Below are 14,683 nucleotides of genomic sequence, written 5' to 3'. Positions count from 1 at the left end.
GTTTTCCAAGGAAGCTGCTTTTGCCTTGAAAATTCTGTACTGCTACAGGTAGATAAGATGGTGTCTGTGAGTATCAAGCTTTTACCATGCTGTCTTCCATCCTTGCTTATACTAATAGTGATATCATTTCAAAGTCAGCACTAACAATAACATAGAAACACATTTGCATTTTCAGATCAAATAAGGACATGATTAAATGTATAGCGCTTCTTCCTATAATTCAATGACTGCTGCAGCAAGGCTCAATACTGTCTGTGGCCTGAGAAAAGCAAGATGACACTATTTCTCAGAGGAATTTAAATGTGAGATCAAAGCTAAGAAACAAAGAACAAAGGATGCATACAAGTGATTTTTATTTTCTTTTGATAGAAATAGCATTGAAGATATTGAATGCATTTAAAAGAAAAGCAAGAGTTACCAACATATGTTCTTATATTATATTGAAAGGATGAGAGCTATTGAATGAAGTAGAAAAATGTTTACATCACTTAAGATCAGAGAGATGTTTATGTGGCATTAAAAGAAGTCTGAGAAGCTTTAATTTCATAAAATGAAGAAATTAAAAAAAAAGTTCTTAAGGATACTTTTTCAGGCTTTTAAGCTTTTTTCTTTACGTAATCAATATCATATTGTGATTTCACTTAATACAAACGTAAACTGTATACACATATTTCTTCTAATTGGTAAAGAATATTTAGAATCCAGTGGGAAACATGACTCGTTTGAAAAGGTAAGATTGGCTCTTTTTGATTTCAAAGTTACCAGATAAATTCACAGATTATATTCATCAGTATTGCAAAACATGTAGTATAAACGTAAGAGTCTTATTGTTTTATTCATGTAGTCTTTAGTATGATCAATAGAAGAAAGATTTTACCAACTCCACAAAATCATTACCACCTTTGTTTCCCTAAGTGTGATTGATTTCAGGACTGGAAGGGGCCATGTGACAGTGTCACAGTCAACAGAGTTTCCATTTCAGATCCCAGCAGCTATGTTAATGTAGATCATCATCTTAAGGAAAAATTCCAGTCTGTTGATGAAGAATTTCAAGTGATTTATCTTGATTTCAACACATTATTTCAGGGTTCATTTATATTTACTGTTAAAATAATCTTATATTTAGCCCAAATGTATCTTTCTTTAATGTTCCCCCCCCCCCCCCCCCTTACTGTACTTGTATCTTTGCTTGCTAAAGTACAGTAACCCCTACTGACTTCCCCATTGAAGTAAGATACCAGAGTTAGTTCATAGTCTGTGATCATGTCATACCTTAACTCTATTTTTCATAGGTAACTTCCTTTAAGTTTGGGAATAAGACTTGTTTTTTAGGTTTTCTTTCATTTTTTCTTCTGGCTCTCCCCTGAATCTTCTGTTGAAACAATCCCTGAATTCTGGTCTTCAGAATATGACAGTGTATAGCTAGGGAATATTCCAGTGCCCAGCATTAATTAAACAGGACCTGTACCCCTTCTTCATATCTAGTGATCTTTAACCCCCAGGTTATCAAATACGACTTTTATGGGGATGTTATTTTGAGGAGGTAACCCTCATGATTATAAACACAATTCAGTTATAAGACTTTTATGAATGTCTGCAACAAAGATCTAGTTATTGTCTTGTGCCCATTTGGTCCAGACGCTTGCTGTTTGACATGAGATAAAAGTCTATCGAAGACAACAAAGGGTAATCTTTTCATTCTTTCTCAAGTCACTGTTTAAAATTTATGCTGAAAAAACAGTTCATTCTATCTCCTTCTGTTTATTATCTAACCTCTTACCATTGTTTTATAGGAAAAAATGAGGTGTGTCTTTGTTTCCTGCCAATTTTGGCCTGTTTATTTTGAAATCAAAGTGGCAGCTTAATTGTTGCCCGTTCCTATCCTCCATTTTTATTATTAATTCAATGTTCTTCCCAACCTAGGCTGAAAAGAGTAATTTTCTCTGGTAGACTTAGAATGGCAATTTCCTACTTTAAATGTTATGAAAAATAATCTTCTTTATAATATACAGATTATGGCATCTAAAAAAGCCTCTGAGAGAAGCAAAGATTCTAGAGTATTCTGAGTCTTTGAAGTTGTTACAGCAAAAACTCCTAATAGTTCTGCTGGTGTGCATGCCAGTGCATGATGTTGTTCTCCTGTCCCTCTGTAGAGAAACGGAAATTTTACAGAACATTTTTAAAAAAAAACAAAAACACAAAAACTGTTCTGTCTTTCTATGAATTCTTAAAGTTGTTTTGTAAATACTGACAGGTACGCTCTTTGTTGGGTTAAAAACTGGCTGGATGGCCGGGCCCAGAGAGTGGTGGTGAATGGAGTGAAATCCAGCTGTCAACCGGTCACCAGTGGTGTTCCCCAATGGTTGGTGTTGGGGTCCATCCTCTTTAATATCTTTTTTTTGATGACTTGGATGAGGGAATTGAGTGCACCCTCAGTAAGTTTGCAGATGACACCAAGTTAGGAGGTAATGTTGATCTGCTGGAGGTTAAGGAGGCCCTGCAGAGGGACCTGGACAGGTTGGGTTGATGGGCAGAGGCCAATAGGATGAGGTACAACATGGCTAACTGCTGGGTCCTGCCCTTTGGCCACAATAACAAATAAAAAAAATAAAAATTTAAGATTAAAACTGCACTGAATTCACCATTTTTTGTCCTAATCTTTCTTTCAACCTCTTTGTTTCTGGAAAGTTTGATATAAACCCAAAATAAGGTTTCTATGCACTTTAAGTGAGCTTTGAATGAGGTTCTGTCAGTGGTCCCATAGATACTGTACTAATTAAACTGGTGTTTCCCAGCATCCTTGCAGTTGCTTAGTTTGCAACTAGCTATGCGTCATTTAAATCTGATTCTCCACCTCCAAAGTTCAGTTTCAGATAGTCTTATAGGCCTCTGCTGTGTCTCTGTGTGTCGGTATGTGAGAATGTTCACCCTGCTGCTCTTCTCTCTGACAGTCAGCTCTCAAAATGTCATCCTCAAACGACTTTATCTACAGGCAGCTAATATGTGGCATTGTTACCTCTTTGATTTATTTTCTTTAAATTGCTCAGAGAGGTACTTGAAACGCTGCCCAGATAAACTGTTTTGTGTGTTGACATTTTTTTCTTCAGCTTCTAAAATATTTGCTCCTTTTATGTAGTCTGTCTGCTAAGGTATATCAATATAACTTTGTCAAGCTGACAGTAACGAAGACATCTTGTTAACTTGAGCAAAAGGTGCCTCATCTGGACAGGTGTTTCACATTGTAGTCAAGTTATGAAGAAAGAATTTGCAAGACTTAAGGTTTGGAACTGAGAAATAGAAAGAAATGAACATCAAAGAAATCAGTTAGTTTATTCCTCTTAGGGAGAGGTAAGATGGTGATATTTTCTTTGTTACTGGAAGAAGTGCCATAGACTAAAATGTAGGTTTCATGAGTCTTTATGAAATGATGAAAGTTAACAGTAAGAATTTATTAGAGACAGACCAAACTTTAGTTTTCATAGGAAGATATTTGCCTGGTGTAGAGAAGCAGTTTCATGATTTACGGGGCTAGACATGGAAATTGATTTTGCATTAATCGATAATAATGCCTGGAGCTAAGGTGTAAGAGAAAGACAAGAGGGAGAACAATCATGAAGTCCTGTGGAGAAAGCGGTAGAGTAAGGTGTTATTCTGAAGTCCTTTTGCAAAATTAGATCATTTTAACTCTTTTGCAAATATGACAGAGAGCCCTGAGATGCTGACTTTAATTTCATTAAAGACTATTATCGTAATCATAGTTTATTTCTCCTGAAGAATGCCTCCAAAAGCATTTGTCTTCTGTGTAATTATTTTGCAGTGCTGAATACAAGCTAGTATGTTATTTTTCCATTTTAAGGATCTATCTGATACTTCCCTTTCTATTTCTTAGAGAAAATATGGCTTTGTACTTTGAATATGGTAACGGATGGGATTATGGAGATCACACTGTAGTGTAAGATTTGCCCTTGCAGATCATTTAGCTTAGCGATGAAACTGAGCATACTGCACTATTGCTTGAAGCCTGTGGTTCAGTTCTTTTCCATCTTTTATAGCCAGTGGGTCCAGAGTTGCCTCTGTGCCCTTGAATTTAGACTTAACTTCTGTTCGTTATTAAGATACTCTTTATTTCTTTATCTTTATGAACGTGAAGTCACTGCTGTTAGGCTACCAAAGTGCTAAACAATGTCTGAGGAATGAATGTCTTCATAGTTATTTTCATCTGCTCTTTCCCACATGCCCAGTTATGAAGTTTCCCCAACATATTACTGTTTTACATGAAGCTGTCTGTCATCAAGTGGCTCTGCAGATTTATAGAATAGTTAATCTGAGAAGAAACACAGTGGGTGTGCTGTAGTGCCCTGCTTTTCATGAACAATTTAAGGGGGTTAGAGATGAATGGATAGTGCCCTGTGTTGCATAAGCTACTAAGAACTAACAAAAGGGTTGGGGAGGGGGGGCGGGGAGTGATTAAAATCTGAAATTTGCTTTTGAAATAAACTCTGAAATTTGCTTTTGAAACAAAGGTGATTATTTGACATAACCAGAATCACATGTTTAATATGGTGGCAGTCCAGAGGCTTTATATTCTGTCCCTGTAATTTCCACTCATTTTTCACAGTAGCTTTTTGTATTTCATAACCTTTGTTTAGCAAGTTTTAAGCCTACTCCCCTGTGTGGTAGGTAAATAACATATTTTATAGAAGAAAATCAGATGAGTCTTGTCAAGACAGAGCACTTCTGTGCTCCATTTACCTCCTGTTCCAAAATGGTCTTGGATAGACTTGGAAGAGTACATGATAAAATAGTCCAGCAATTAATGGAAATTGCAGTAGTTGTTTACTTTCATCGAAGTAGACAAAACTGACTTGATGCCTTTTGGTTTATGTCTAACCTACTGAGTTGCTGTACTTAGAATTGCTTAATATCTGTACTTGGTGAGTCAGCCTTCAGTAAAATTCATTGTGGCTTTATGGGATAATTTTGGGATGGGAGACTTACCCATGGGATGGGCTGGAGATGTCACATCTGCTTATGACACACAACTGCAATATAGCTATTTCTTACTTCATATAATATTGCATAGCACTTCTACATGTACAAATATGCCTTAGGAAAAAGGCTTGAGAGGATTGTTGGTCTCAGTGGAGAAGAGGCTCACAGTGTCTGTGAAAATGGATTGGACTTGTTAGACACTTGACCTTTTTTTTCCCCTCGTGAATTTTGGATTAATGTACATAATTCTCCTGCATGCATGTGCATCAGATTTGAGGATATTAACACAGTATTCACTTACCTGAATCTGAAAGTTTAAGGTGGAGTTAAATGTGTTTTTTTTTTTTTTTTAAATGGTCCTAGAAGTGATTCATTATCATTTGATTCTTGGAAACAGAAGAAATACAGAACACTGTTAGAGTAATAGTGCTTTTTTACTGTTTCCTAAATCTGCTGCTGCATTTCAGATTTCAAAGACAAAATGCTCTTTATGTAAGTATATAAAAAAGAAAAAAAAAATACAATACCTGTTGCAGAAGGATTATTTAACGTTTTTTTTTTGTTTCCTGTGTGTGTAGAGTGAATAATCGTTTTAGAAGGAAAACTAAAGAAAATGCTTGAAAACACTTGGTAAAACAGGAATGATGCATTTGGCTTGAACGTGGATTCAGACACTGAATTAATGCTAAAAAGAAACACTGTGATATACTTAAGGATAAACTATTAATGCTCTGACCTGAAGATGTTTGTTTATTTCTGCTGGTAACTTTTTTTCCTGCATAGTTGTCTTATTAGTACGTCTGGAGTGACATTAGCCTTTTGAAGAAGTTAGTAGAGGGGACACTATGGTTTCATTCTTTAATATAGTAACCTTTATTTTTTTTCTAAGGTGCTGTTCTTTAATCAACACACTAACAAGACATCTCAGTTGCCCTGTAGCAAAAGCTCTGTCACTGTTCCTTAACTAGTATTAAGTTTCATATTAGGAATTATACATGTTTAAGTGCTTGTATTTACTTTGTAAATATAGCAACAGTTTTCCATATACACGTAATAATTTACTTATTTGAAGATTTTTTTTTCTCCAGTGGATTTTATTGCTACTGCTTTTATAGCTATAATTCTTCCTCTTTGCCTGCAAGCTTTCCTTTGCTGTACTTCTGGACCTCTGTGTCCTGGGTGAATGACAACCAGGGAGAAGATCGCTGTAATGACTCTACTGAAAGGCAGATCAACTTTGCAGTGGTGTTGCTGCACGATAACAGAAAAATGGTTTGTGCAAGAACAATTTGGGAGGCATACATGTTAAAAGATGCTATTAAATGGCTTTGTCTGAAAGAATGAAGACAAATCAGCTGAACACTTTTAGTAGCAGCGATTTGGATGAAGCTGTGAAATGACAAAACCACACCGAAATTGACCCAGGTTGATACTAAATGTATATCAAGTCACTGTATGTATTTGTACGATCTTTATCTACAAATTACCAACTGGTTTAAAAAAAGAAAGTTTTTTTTAAGAGACAAATTCAAAAATAAACTATGAAATTTGGGTTAAATGCCCATGCTTTTAACAAAAACAATGACAAGAATTGCAGATAACATGAGACATTATTCTTTCTATGGGAGATAAGCAAATGTATTACTTTGCTTCATTCATCAAAGCTCAAGTAAAGGAGCTTTATTAATTAATAGGCTGCCTTTCAACTGTAACATGGAAAAAATATTGAATGTAGAAACGACAATAATCTGGATGAAAATGTGTTGGTATCAGTAGCAAGAAGGATGTTTTCAGTCAGCCTGTGTGATTGGATCTAACATGCCAATATCAAAGATGTCATCAAAGAAAGGTAATTGCATAATGGAATGGAGAAGGTCATTATTTGAAGAGATCTGGCAGGAGTACTATAATTTGAGAAAGAAATAATAGCTGTATAAGAATAATGTTTGGCCTAAGGGACTGTGTAAATACACAGAGTGAACACATGGAATAACTTTTTCTGAAGTGTTTGAGTAGACTGTCCACAAATGAAATAAATTCACAAATGTGATATGCATGCTAAACTGAAGCTTCAAAGGAAAGGAAATTGCCAGGAGCCTATCTTAGTCTTCAACTATGACTACCAATTAAAGGCACATGATGTAAGCTATACACCGCTCAGTATCAGTACATGTATCACATCAGTGCTGTCTGTGATGTAGTGACTAGGGATGCTTTTTAATTTTAAGTGAAATGATTCTATAATTCTGTTCTATAATTTAAAAAGAACATATTCAGTAGTTCTAAGTTCCATGTTATAATCATGCAGAAAACCTTCATTATTATTCTTTTGGTCTGCCTATCTAATGCTACAGATAATCTGAGTAAACACAGTCAAGGACATTTTGTAATTTTCAAAGGGATGAAGGTTTTCTGGAGTATGGATTATACACACGAAACATATTTCTATCGTTCTGGACATGCTGTGAATGTAGTTTTATGAAGGTTGTTAGTATTTTGGGTTAGTTTTTAAAAAAGATGTAGTGTTTATTTTTTTCTATCACTGCATGTTTTTTAATAGTAGAGACCCGTGGAGTGTCAATTACCTACTCGTTATGCACAGAAGTGAAGTCTTAGTTGTTTATTTTCTCTCATAAAGCAGAGTTGTCTTTCACAATTTTTAATGTTCTTCTGTTTTCATCTAGCAGACTCATTAAAATCATAGCAGTGTGACCAGATATTTTACCCTAAGGTAAAAAAAAAAAGTATTTTTACTCCTTTTCCACTACCAAAAATATGTAGAGCTTGAAAATAAAACAATCCTGTCAAAAACAAGCAAGTAAAAACAAACTGAGAAGTATTTTCATGTTCGAAGACTGTGCTTCTAGTCTGGGCTCAAATTTGAGAAAATCTGTAAGTGAGATTGAGAAAAATTGAATATGTCAGGAAGTTACTCAGTATTACTATGTTAAAGGAAACTATATAAGGGAAGGTTTTGCAGACTTGAAAATCGGCCCAGTCTGTAAATAGAACAGAAAATGTTTTATCAAAAACTTTAAAACTGAATGTGATGGTGATCATCTGTTTGCCATACCGCTCATTATTCTAAGAATACAGCAGTTTTATTTCCCTGAAAATAATGAGTTCTCACTTTCATGGGCAAAATGATCACACACGTGAGAGAACACCATACAGCAAAACTGTATCAAGCCCTGGCCTCTTTACAGAATAACAGTTAAAGATTACTTCTGTTTTTTTCATATTGCTTAAAAGTAATTGGCTATGGAATAAACTGAACTTGTTGAAATGATATTTGTTTTTCTCCTAACCCCAGTTACACATTGTACAAGTAGTTGTAGTCACTTTTGTTTCCTACCATGTTGAGACCTGTTCAGACCATTCTGACAGTGGTTTCCGATTTGTATGAAAGGACAGGGATCTGCAGCATTCCTTCCAACAAACCTCTTCAGTCTCTCACAGCTGTCCCATGTTGTACTTCTCCTTTCATTTCTCTCTTTCTTCCATTTTAATCTGTTTCACCTAACCTGAAGCTTGAAGTCTTAAATCAGAGGTGTAATAAGCTTTGTTTTAAGTTGATGGATATTTTGTGGTTCTCACAGGTACTTGCAAGTGTAAGAGACTGATTGTAGAAGAAAAAGTAGGAAGCTTGGTGGCACACAGGCCCTTCTTCAGGTCTGAGACAGGCAAGCAAATTTCAAAGCAGATTACAATGTGCAAACAATTGCTTTGGATGCAATTTTCTATGCTTCAAATCCTCTCAAATGAAAGGCAGCTGTTACCCATGGAGGGGAGAGAATGTTAATGAGAAAAAAGGATAGAAGGGATATGATGGTTATTTACTGGGGAAAAAGGAGACAGAACATGAAATTAACGTAGAAGAGAAAGATTGAGTAACATCATAAAAGCAGTCCCTGTATTGAGTCTGATATTTTGCATCCAATAGAGTTATAATTTTCAGCTTTTAGCTTCATTTTTGGAAGAAATCCTAAACTCTTGAGGATTAGGACCAAGAGATAAAAAGTAATTGGTCTATAAAAATACATGCCCATGTGCTACTGGATGTTTTTCTTTTATTGATTACCTGAGTTAGTTTATTCATGTTTGTGCAATGTGTTTTCTTAGTTACTGGATTAAGTATACTACATTTCAGGAAATGCAAGACTGAAATCCTGGAAACCTGTCTGTTCTGTTTTGGGGAGTGTTTATCATGACTTTTTCCTTTCTTGGAGTTCATGGGGAAGTGATTTAACTGTCATTGTGAAGTTAAATAATTATGTATGTCTTTCTCTTTTGTGGCTGAATGACTGATACTGAGTAATTCTGATGTTGGTTATGTTGTAGAGTTTCCACAAAGCTGGGTTTGCTCTCTGTTAATTTTGTTGAAGTAAGCATATAATTGGTTGTAAAATGGTTGTTAAATTTAGGCTGAATCTGTATCTTATAAACCCTGTTTCGGAAAAGAAGGTATATAAATAGTGTATCATACTTTTATATAACTGTGGCTTCTTAAAAATCTTTCTTAAGAAAATAATACTCATACACATGTTGGTGTATGTTTATCATATGCTTTTAGTTTGAGATCTACATTTTATCTAAGAAACAGAGCTTATGAAGTGTATTTTTAGTCCCCTGAGGTTCTTAATGAATCCCCTTCTATTAACAGCAGTGGTTCTGGGTCATCCAGTAATTTATTTATTTATTTTGTTTTGAAAAACAAACAAAAAATTGATATTTCTTTAAAATGCCAATTTATGTCACATGCTAAAATATGTAAGAGTAGTCCCAATGTATACCAATGTGATTCACAAGTAAGAGTCACCCTCCCTTCCTAGAAGGACTGACATATTCAGAACTGATTTTTTTTTTCTTCATCTTATATCCAGAGCTTAATCTTAATGTTGAAAAAGTATTTGGTATTGAGCAGCTTGTAGGTTTTAAGCAACTGGGAGGCATGACATTAGTTCCAGGCATCAACAGACCCTTTCCTTTGAAAAATACACCTTTTTAGTAGTGTTATGAATACTGTTGTTGGCAGATTTCAACAGCAGCAATAGCTGTTAAATAGCTATGGCCTTTCTAATGGTGTCACTGTATTCAAAAGGTTTTGAGGGAATATGGGATAATTTGATCAATGAAAAGGTCAAAGAAGAGGTGCATTGGGGGAAACTTTTTTTTTTTGGTATCACTTGAAAGGAAATTAACACATAATTTTAGAGATTGACTTGAGTGGTATGAGTGGTATGAAGTAAAATATGCTGTAATTGCTTTTTACTGATGTGATTTTGATTTATTAGACCATTAAGGAAATTTGCTTGTTCTCTTGTTCTTTTATTCTTTTAGTATCAGAGATACAGAAGAATCAGAGGTAGGGATAGTTCAAAATTTGACTGAAAGCAATATTGGCAAATGCCTCACTTTTGAGGTGTTACTATGAATCCATAAATTACAGGATTTGACAGTGAAACCATGTTTCTTAAAGTCCTCCTTAATCTACAGCAGCTACTGTGTTGGCTGTTCTTTGCTAGAGCTAATCTGTAATTCAGGATAAGTTGTCTGGAATTGCTAATACAGCAAGATCCAGAAGCAGCACAGTGTCAATAAAATAAATTTGTTAGAAATTCAATTTTATTTAAGAAGTGAAGGATTAAAATAATGAGAAAAAATATATGCTTAAGTAACATGATGACGTTGCTAAGTGAAGGTTTTCTTGTGGTGTTGCTTACATCAAAAACTTTTTCTAGTTTCACAGAAATAACATTGACGTTCAGATCTTCTAAGTTACAGTGTAATTAGTAATTTCAGACTAGTTTTGTAGATATCATTTCCCATAGATGAGTGGCCTGTTGCAGCTGAACAAGTGCATAGTTAGGGACTGCTGCAGTGGAAATGTTCGGATAAACCAGAGCACCACTTTTCTGGGCTGATGTTCATTAGTAATACACTTTGTGCTAATGGCTAGCTCTGACTCATTATCAATCGTTGTCACTAAGTAATCAAACAGATGGTCCTTAAAGATCATATCCCACATTAGCTGTGCGTGTACAGTCCCACAGAGCAGATGCCATGTCATCAGCACTGGAAGCTGTGGTCTGCACGGGTCTCAGTTGCTGAGGCTGAGGGGACCAGCCTCCAGCCTCTTTGATGAGGGAAGCTGAAGCCATAGGGTAACCTTTTTCTTCTCGATTTGTAATGCTCGTCCTTGTTTCATGCTCCTCCTCATGCATGAAAAATGAGAGGATTTCATCTGCTCCTGGTAGTTCATCTTATTTTTTTTTTGGATGGGGACCTTCTTCTGACTTCTCCACAAATGTTCCCTTCATGTTTGAAATCCTATATTCAGGATTTTACTCCTTGCACATGTTTTCCTATTCTCTTTTTTCCAACTACACCTTGAGTCTTCATTTGACTGTGTGCAATTACATGTTGTTTATGTGTATATTTGGTCGTATGAGAAAGTGCTCTAAAGGTTATGCTGGTTACTTGTTAGCAGTGTTACAGATTACTTACATGCTGCCACTAGTTGTTTTAGTCAGCTTAAATTGAGATTCAAGTCAAGCAAGCAACATCCTCTTCAGTTTATTTCTGTCTCTTAGGTGCAGCAAGCCTCTGCATTGGCTACAGCACACTGAGGTACTTTTGTCTTGGAATTAGGGCTCAGATGCTAGGGGGGAGAATTTTCTGCTGGATTAGGTTCCTAATTCAACTCAATAGAATTCCACAGAAACAGGATTTTATTAAAATGATGTATTTAGAGAAGGGGGTTCTGGGTAGATGATTGATAATCTGGAATAAAATAGATATTTTCATTTGTTTTTTCCAAAGATATCATAGTACAGTGTCAAACTTTCTGTGCTTATCTCCACTTAAATGTAGTTTACATGGGAACATCTTCTGGGAGGGAAAACAGTCATGGGCTGTGAGGACTAAGAAGAGCTGGTAGTTAGGATTTTGACATCTGAGCTGGCCATCAACTATTCAAAGTTCCGAATGTAGGTTTTGGGCATTAAATGATTTCCTGCTTTACTTTGTGGAATTCACTGTATATTTCAGTGGAGTTATCTAACTTTTTTATTTCAGTGAAACAAATTTTAGGCTACTGACATCTTATAGGCAGGAAAGCAGGAAGTGGTAACTTTCTTTCTTTTTCTCTCTTTTTTTTTTTAAAGGCACTGGATCCATTTTTATTTTCAGCCATGAAACAAAAAACAATTTTTCTCAGTGTTTGTCCTATTTTTTGAAGAATTTTTTTCTTAGAATAAAGAGTACAATCTTGAGTTTTTCCCAAATTCTTATGTTCATTATTTAACAAAAAATGGAATAATTTAAAATTGCTGGTAGGAATATGAGCATAAAAATTCATTATAGCATGATAATACACTTCCTTTATAAGGAAACAGTATATTTACAATTAGCAAGTTGCTCTTAAGGAAGGATAAATGCATTTTATATAACAAATAAGCATGGGAAATAATGTAGTATCATTTTTCATCTAAGTGCAGAACTCACCAATTCCCTTCTAGGCTTGAACAAATATTACATGAGTGAGGGCTCTTGTAAAATGTTATGTTTTGAAATAGATTTCATTAAGGGTTTCTAGTGATAATTTATTTCTTCCTTTATGCCTATGTTTTTTCTCATACTAATAATGGATAGCTTATTTGCATATAAATAGATTTCAGTATTTGCTGAAGCAGAGACCTAATGTGTTTCTCTTTTTTCCATGGACATTGTTAAATAAGATAGAATATTGCAGTGATCAGCAGTCATGAATTGTAATAATTTTCTTGGTCAAAACTCTTTAGAGTGCATCAACTGTGACACTTTTGTAAATACTTCAGAGTTTAGATATTAGTTATAATATCAAAAACATGAAAAATAGTTTGTTTCTACAAAGATGTTTTTCATACTATTTTGTGAATATTTACTGAGAGAAATAAAAACTGGTTGTTCCTATTCTTAATTAATATTTTGGTGTGCTTTCTTTTCATTTCTAGTCTAGTAGTTTGTGAATGTTTTTATAATGCAAACGCAACTCTGCAAATGAATATGATTTAGTTGTCTTCTGTTCCTCTGGATTATAAGGATCTCATGGTTCTAATTGCTTTTCTTTAAATCAGAGGTGAGCATTTAATAGAAGAGTTTCATGCCATCATTCTGACATACTGTAAAATAAATAAATTTGATTTATACTCCATTAAGGATATGTAAAACCAGAGGTTTCTCTTAACACAGATTTATATTAACTACGAACAATGTTTAAATAAGATTTTTTAGTTATTTGATCAGTTTGTGATCTCCAAAAAAAACCCTCACAGAACATGCAAGGCTGCGTTCCAGATTCAGATGTCTTCCAGAAAGAAGAGTGGAATAAGCTGTTTTGTACCACTTTATTACCCCAAATCCATATGTAAAAGAAATTTCTAGGCTTATAGTTCACATGCCACTAGTTATTCATTAGCTTATTCAAATACACTGCCTCCAAACTAAGTTCTAGCTGCACAGTTCTTTAAAGGACTCAAGGAGAAAGATAAACTTGGTGCGTCAACACATAAATATAGTGTTGCTTCAACACTGTCTGAGCATGCAAACGCCATAATTACATGTATATATCTACCTGATATAAGGAAAAATGAGTGTGAATGTGCTTCTGTATGTGTATGTACATGACTTAATGGTAAATGTGTGTTTAGTGGAATTTTAACATGTCTATAAGTTATTTTTACCAGCAGAGGTCACTCAGTGTAAAGTGAACAAAGGCATCATCTTCTAAGGAAGACACAAACTTCATCATGTGCTGTGAGACACGTGCTGAAAATCATTTGTCTTCAGAAGCACACAGACAGTTTAAACTTGCTTTTTTTTTTTTCATATCTTTGCTGCTGCATAAGTTGCAACATTTATGGACAATAAAATGTCAAACATTAAAACAAAACAAAACTTGTAGCCTCACTGCTGCATTGTAGCTTCACACTACTACACAAAGTAGTCGGTAAAATGTTGGACTGTAAGGTTACTTATTTTTTACTGCAGTTTATAAACCAACACAATAAATTTGTAATGTTTGTTTTATATATTACTTTACCACAAAGAGATAGCTTTCTATGGGTTTACCTACTTTCCTGAACAAAGTCTTATGCATCAGTCTCAGTTATTACTATTTTTTTAAAAGGCCTGTAAAAACTAATAGTTACCTGGAATTTATGATATTATGTACTACTTTCTCCTCTATATGATGACCCTGTAAGTGGTGTTCTCTTAACGGATTTTCTTAGTATGCATATTTAATTATATCTAACACTTTTAGTTACAAAATGTATTTTTAAAACATTTTGTTCCTACTATCAATGCTGATTTAAAGCGACTTTTGGTATGAAAAAGGATATATTCCCATGTAATTTCAATACAGTGAGTTGTGCAAGTGTAACAGAATGTGATGTGGCTTGTGGAATCTTTTTTTTTTATATATGACAATGATGACAAAAGAGAAAATGTCCATCATGCTGTCAAAGCTCAGAGACTGATAAATATCTTTGAACTGAACAGAAGTAGTTGAAAGGTGATAAAAGTAGAAGCTGATATTATAGTTACACTCGCTTTTCTAGAAAGAATTTCCTTTAAAACCACTATCAAAATCAAAATAAGAATGAAGAATCAAAGTTATAATACATTACAGTTGTCAGAAAGGAAACTT

This window comes from Anser cygnoides, chromosome 4 (assembly GCF_040182565.1).
Source record: "Anser cygnoides isolate HZ-2024a breed goose chromosome 4, Taihu_goose_T2T_genome, whole genome shotgun sequence".
Taxonomy (NCBI): Eukaryota; Metazoa; Chordata; class Aves; order Anseriformes; family Anatidae; genus Anser; species Anser cygnoides.
This window is presented reverse-complemented; position numbering follows the sequence as displayed.